Genomic DNA, 6936 nt, shown 5'->3' on the forward strand with positions numbered 1-6936 from the left:
GGAGGAGGAGGGGGGAATTCGTTTTACTCGTCTCTTTTTTCGAGATTGTTTGATCGTTTAAATTCACGGCTTGAGTCGCCCACTATTTTGTAGTATGTGGCCTGAAATTCTCATACAATGAACATGAATCTGTGGGACTGCCGGGTTTTCTTGCATTTAGCTGGGATTTGGATAATGGAGGCTGCTCAAATAGAAGGGGGGAGGGGACTTTTTGCCAAATATCTCCTCAACTATAGACGCTTCTACGTTTGCACAATGACATATTTCTAGTTGTCTTAACAGATTAATATTCTTTAAACCGCCTGTGGGCTGTATTCTAGAAAATTCCTAAATGAATAATGATTTTAAAAATCCCAATCGATGGTTTCTTCAGATTTTAAAAGGCTTACTTACATACTACGAGCTGGGGCAATAGTACTTTTAAAAGCAAGTCCGTCCTACTTCTTCTAATCCCGATACCATGCTTATGGAACTCAGTCATGTTTTGATAGCCTTTAGTGTAATTAATGGTGCGGATCAAACTTATCTTTTGCTTCGTTCCTACAACGAGGGATGATTACATATTATTTCTATTATTGTTTAAACAAAAACACAGTGACACCAGCGCATCCCTACCGAAGAGGAGTGAGTTACACTGTTCTTCACTCCTTCTACTCGTCAGTTATATACTAGTACATTGAAAGTTGTTTGTGATCATCTGTCAATATTGTTTAAAGAATCACACATTCATACATTTATCAATAAAGCCAAGAATGACGGCATCAAACCAACATACATTCGCTGTATCAAACTACAATTCCTCCTCACCATCATGCTGCTTCTCATCAGACTGAGATATTTAATGAGTATGAGCAGAAAATCTTTACCATTTCACTTGTCATTCATAAGGAGAGCGTAATTATGAATGGGATAAAGCTTTTCTACTAGAAGGTAACTTTGGTGGGTTGTGACGTAGGCCACGCGCGTAAGCAAAACGTGTGAGAAGCGGGAAATGCTGCGAATACTTCCAATTTCAGCGCAACCGAGTTTTGTAGTATTTTATCTATTAACTATTTGTGGTGGCCAAATTTTGCTATTCAAACGGCTTTTTAATGGCTACATCGATCGACATGTGGTTTTCACCAAAAGATTCTTTAAAATATTCTCCAGATCATGACACCCTTCGTTTTTCAAGTTTTGAGACAGTTTTTGCTTCAAAAAGCTAAATTTCTTTATTTCGCCGATCGCTTTTGTAGGCCAACGTTTCTGTCTCTGTAATTTTAGAAAATCCGCCAGATTTGTTCATTTCAAGTCGTACTTCCGTTCGATACTACCGTGCATTGTCGCTCAATACTGAGCACTATTTTAAGTGTGCGACCCGTATAGATCTAGCCTCATGTTTTCTTTTTTTTACTTGGTGCTAAGTTCGACTGTGATCCTTTCGTTTGATACCCATCATCGCTTTTTCTGGACTCCTTTGTCAAATTCTTTTTCTTGCTACTGGGAACAGCGTCAACAGGTCTTAGATTAGAATCTAGATCTTGATCTAGATAGCACCTGACCATGCTGAAAAGAAAACGACGTTCTGCAGTTGGAACCCCTCGCGCTCGCAAAGGTCGAGGAAGTAGGCCAATGACTTTCAGTTGATGTTAATGCACCGATCATTCCTTTCATCGAAAGGGGGCCCAGCTAGTATATTAAATTTATGAAGAAAAATGGTTAATTCTAGCCTTAATTTTTGTGTAAAAATATGATTAAGTTAAAACAAATTTATTCAGACTGCTGTGTAAAATATGGGTGACATTGATTCACCCGTTATAAAGATATACATGTAATGAGGACAAGTTGCGCCAAGAATATTTGACTTCACTAGATCTATAAATGCGGTGCAATACAGAAAAGAAGTACGTAAAAAAACACCAGTGGCGTGCTTTATACACGAGAATCATGCCGCGTATGCTTCACCAAAGAGCACAGGAGACATGACGTTGCGGGTTCTGACTGTTTTCTTATGACCTGGATGAATATACTCTCGTTTGTTCACTTTCGTCTGTTCGGGTTAAAAAGAAAATTCTAGCTCATTTATAAACATACCTATGCCCACACACTTTTGCATAGCACTTCTGCACGCTGGCGACAAAACAAAAATGTTCGGAACGGATCTGTATCAAGGAAAGGATACATCATAGCTGTCGCGTATGAGTGATGAAGGGTGCTTGGCATAAACCGGGAGGCGGTCACATACTTACATGCAAGAGGTCGGGGTTCTCATCTGAGAGAAACAGAATTGTATTTTTTTTTTTTAGCAGATACTGCCTATGTGTGCGTCGGAGAGATAGAGAGAGAACGTATGTCTTTAGCTTCCACTTTTTATACATGAGTAGCAAGATGATTGCCAGTATAGTTCACTTGCTTTACCATGTGTAATCACACATAATTGATAAAGCTAGGAAACCGTTTTGCTAGAACAAAATGTATTTATTCAAACACCAAAATATAAATAGTTTGGAATTCGTAATTGCCACAAAGGCGATAAAATCGAAATGATTGGTGACTTCGGTAAGTGACAGGCTTGAGTTATGTCAAGATATCGTCGTTAGAACAATGCTATCTTTATCCCGAGAACAGGACATGTCTTTGTTTATCTTCCACTCCCCAATTTGTTTCTCTGTCACCACTGATCACATCTTTGACGTCAGCTTAAAAAAGGGAATTAATAAAAGTTTTCTGATAACATAGCAATTTTCTGTTCCCACATTCTTCGACATTGATTAACCCTGTGGGTATTTAACTTCTTTCTGTATTTGTGTGGTATCGTGCTGAAATCAAGTGCTCGAACAAAACAGTCCTTTTTTTTTTACCTGTTCGGCAACTCCTGTCGATTTGTTTTCTTGCTTCACGCCTTTTATTTCCATTCAAAAACACATTACTGTAGGGTTTTACTGAACAATATTGTGCAAAGGCACCAAAATGTACATTATTCAGTTTCCAAACACACTGAAGCTTTGGAACTTGCCAAACTTTGGTGGCTGTTTTTCGCTAACTTTACCTCTGACGTCCGGCAACCCTCACCTCCTTCAAGGGCAAATATTTTGACTTCTATTCAAGGTAGATAAACTTGCTTTTTAAAAATCAAAAGCAAAAGAAATGAACAAGTTTTAAGATTCCTCGAATATCTCCATATTATGCTCCAAAATTGACGAGCGCCTGATTTCACCATGTCGTGTCACATTTCTCCAATAAATTGCCCAACCTGTCAGGTTTTTTCTAACGGTTGTTTAACTGTGTGCGACACATGGTATTTTTCTGTTTGAATAGGGCGAACATAATTGTCAATGCATACTGTAAGCCTTCAATTAAGAAAACCCTCAGAGTTGAAGACTAGAACAAAAGTGGTAATTTTGCTGACATTGAAGACTCCTATCAGTTTCAGTTCAACTATGAACTCACAGTAATAATGAAGAAACGATGTCGATTAGATTAGACGTGTGCATGTGTACAACTCCGCCCAGTACTGAGGTGTTCATTGTTGTGAGACTTGATAATAATAATGATTAATATAATAACTGCCATTGCTTAGCGCATATGCACTATGCACGTCCTACAGCACACTCTATGCGGTTTACAAATACCAATACTCCAGCATACTCAACAGCACTCAGAATAATTCTCGGCTTCCCAGGAAGCACACAGTGCAAGCTGTGGTTTTCTAGCGCTCAAACACTAACAACTAACACAATTTAAACACCAGGCCAACGGCTGTCGCCCGGAGATAAGAAAAGAAGAGAAATGTTATGATCAATAAATACTTTCTCCTTACTCTTTACGCTTTCTGTCCTCTTGTACCCCAAGGAGTCCAGGAGCAATGCAACTGTCGGGCGAGGACCAGATGTTTTGCGTTCTGGATCGTCGTAATAATATTGTGTTTTTGAAGGACCTATTTGATTTCGTCGATCCCTCTTTTTTTAGGTCAACTTTTTGTCTTGAAGCCATCGGATCTCCTTTTCATCTAGTGGTCGGCACCTCAGACTTACACTTTCAATACAAATTGTTCGTCTTATCTTTCGGTGGTCTTGAAAACTATATATTCTATTGACAAATCAGTCCCAATCTCTGAATGTGCAAATACTGTCTTAAGGATAATTCAGCGATTATATGTAAATATCAAGGGCAGTTTGAAGCATGTGCGACATTTCGTCTTTGAAATTTTGGTGGCTCCGACCTTTGCTTCACTTTTGCGAAAAAACGACACACTCTTCAAACCTAGAACTTTAAACGTAGTTAAAACGTTTAAAGTCCCAAAGAACTTGACGGAGCTAGATTTTCGTGATTTTGAGCTTGTTGCTTAATTAAGAATCAATAAATTTGTACGTATTCGTTGCTACAGACTTCAACATTAGTTAAGGACCACCTTGAGAGACAGCCCTGATTTTTTTTTTTTTATCCGAAAAAAAGACAGCAAGGAATGTTTCAATTTTTTTGCTCTGAAAGTGTTAATGGGTTATCAATGCGCAAAGCTTCCTTAAGGGGCAAAACCACTACGTACAGCACGGAAATCCTCAGGGAATTTTAGCCAAATTTGCTGTATTTTTCGACTTGTGTGCAACACCACGGCCGCTCTTCGGTTTAAAATTTCTGGTGCAAGCAATAAATGGACGCATAGTCACGATTGTGCTCACTTTGGTGGCAATATTTGCTGTCGTTTACGCAAAATTCAGTATCGCATCAACATGCCACATAGGCGAATGCTGAGAGACTTTGATCGTGCCAGGGCTATGGTATGACTGCAGGGTGGAGATGGAGCCCGTGACGTTGCTAGAAGGCTTGCAGTGTCACACTCTGTCATTGTCCGCTTGATGCAGCGCCATCAAGCCACTGGATCAGTCCAAGAACGCCCACGTGCAGGTCAACCCAAGAAGACCCATCAGAGTGTTTGCAAGTGGTCGTTAACCTATGTCGAAGTATGTATGTATCATTGTAAAATGATCCAGAATCAAACAATTGCCTGTGGGTGGCTGGCGACTGCTCTGGTTTGGTTTGCTTCTTCTTTCCTATCAAACTTCTATATAATCAATATAATTATCTCTCTCCTTCATTTTTGCGTTTGTTACTCTTGTAACATCTCTAATCCTCTGCACGTATATGACCTTATTGTAATGCAAGTGTTTTTACGACACTTACAAAAACAACAACAATACAATACGAGTTTTTATGTGGGTGATTTCTTCTGCTCAGTAAAGTACAGAGCTGCTTCAATAAAAAGCAAATGAGACTCCTGAAAGCAATTCTAGTGGTCTCCAGTCCCCAGTAGCTGAGTGGGTTGTGAGCTCAGACTCACGCAAATCGCTACCTCAGAATTACAAAGTTTTATAACTGGACATTTTGCGCTGTTACATGAGGTCAGAAACAACCTGTTCTGCCTGCTCTACCAAAATCGACGAATTATTCGGAGCATTTATCAAGATATTCGTAGAACTGCATTCGAAAAGCTTGCAATGTTATGAAACTCATTTTTTTTTTTACATAACCTCAAATTTCTCAAAACTAGGTACAGAGCCGATAGAACGTTGTAATTCTAGGGTAGTGCAATTGCAAGCGTGTGTTGGTGACATGATGTTTACGTGGGTGGTCGCTCTGTGTGTGGCGTCGGTATCCCAGTGGTTAGGCTACCGGACCCGTGATCATGAGATTGCGGGTTTGGGGTTCGAGTCTCATCTCGGTCCGACTTTGCGTTCTTGGCAAAGCACTTTACAATTTACACGAATTTCGCATTTTCCTCGATCCTTTCGGATATGGGCGTTAAACTAGAAGGTTCCGCCTCTGATGGCTAACCTAATAGCGTTGATAGGGGAGTTAAACCTATACCATCGCCCATTTCACCTTTTTTTTTACACCAATGGGGTGTGTTCATGAGCACTGCACAATAACCCAATTCAAAACAGGGTGCTGCACAATGATGACCTCCACTGGTAATTGGATTGTTTATAAGTTCATGCGTATGTGTAATAATGTATTTGTGGATTTTAGTTCACTAATTTAAAACAAATTTCCTTTGGGGATCAATAAAGTGGAACTAAAGAATTACCATGTGCTTTATTTTATTTTTTTAAAAGTTTGTATACGAAGATTTAGTGAGCGCAAGAATGGGATCAATAAGTCTCAAGTCGTGTTGTGGCGTCCAAAAGTAATACATATTAAATAATAAATAACATTTGTAGAGCGCAAATTCCCATAAAACTACAAACTCTATGCGCTTTACAGTTTACAATGACAGAATTCTGAAACAATCTCAGCTTCCATGGAAGCAAGCAGTCGAAGCTGCCATTTTATGAATGCTAAAACACTAACATAGTGACAAGACATTATAGTCCAACACAACAAGGGCAGTAAAAAAATCTTGTAACTTGCAACATTTCCCTGCGTTAGGTAGGAACACATTTAAATTGCATATATATCTATCTCTCTAATTATGTTTCTCTGACCACCTCTATCTGTCTTCTCGCGGGCCTGCCCCTTCCTCTATTTCCATCTGTTCTATTTTAAAGATGGCTAGGCTGTTGCTGCTATAGCCTACTGTAAACTGGTAGGCCTACAGTTTGTTCACTGTCGTCTTACCGCGTTAAAAACATTCTAGCTCATTGAAGAATTTCCTTTTGCCCATGGAACTTTGTTTAGATCTAGCACCTCTGCGAGCCAGCGACTGAAAAATAGTATTTTTAAAATATTGACCAAGTTATGAAAAACAATTTTCTCTTCGGGCCCCTGTATTAAAAGCCGATTTTTGGATGCATACACAGGCTCACTAAAATAAAAATAATGACCTTCTGTAGCTTTGCTAACAAATTGCTCTTTTTGTGATAGCAAAACCCCGCCCACATACATTTCAGTGTGTAGGTTGTAAGCTTGTCGATTTCGTCACCGGCTGTCTCAAGGTCTCCATAATGTGCTCCACGTGAG

Source organism: Aplysia californica, unplaced genomic scaffold, assembly GCF_000002075.1.
Source record: "Aplysia californica isolate F4 #8 unplaced genomic scaffold, AplCal3.0 scaffold00084, whole genome shotgun sequence".
Taxonomy (NCBI): domain Eukaryota; kingdom Metazoa; phylum Mollusca; class Gastropoda; order Aplysiida; family Aplysiidae; genus Aplysia; species Aplysia californica.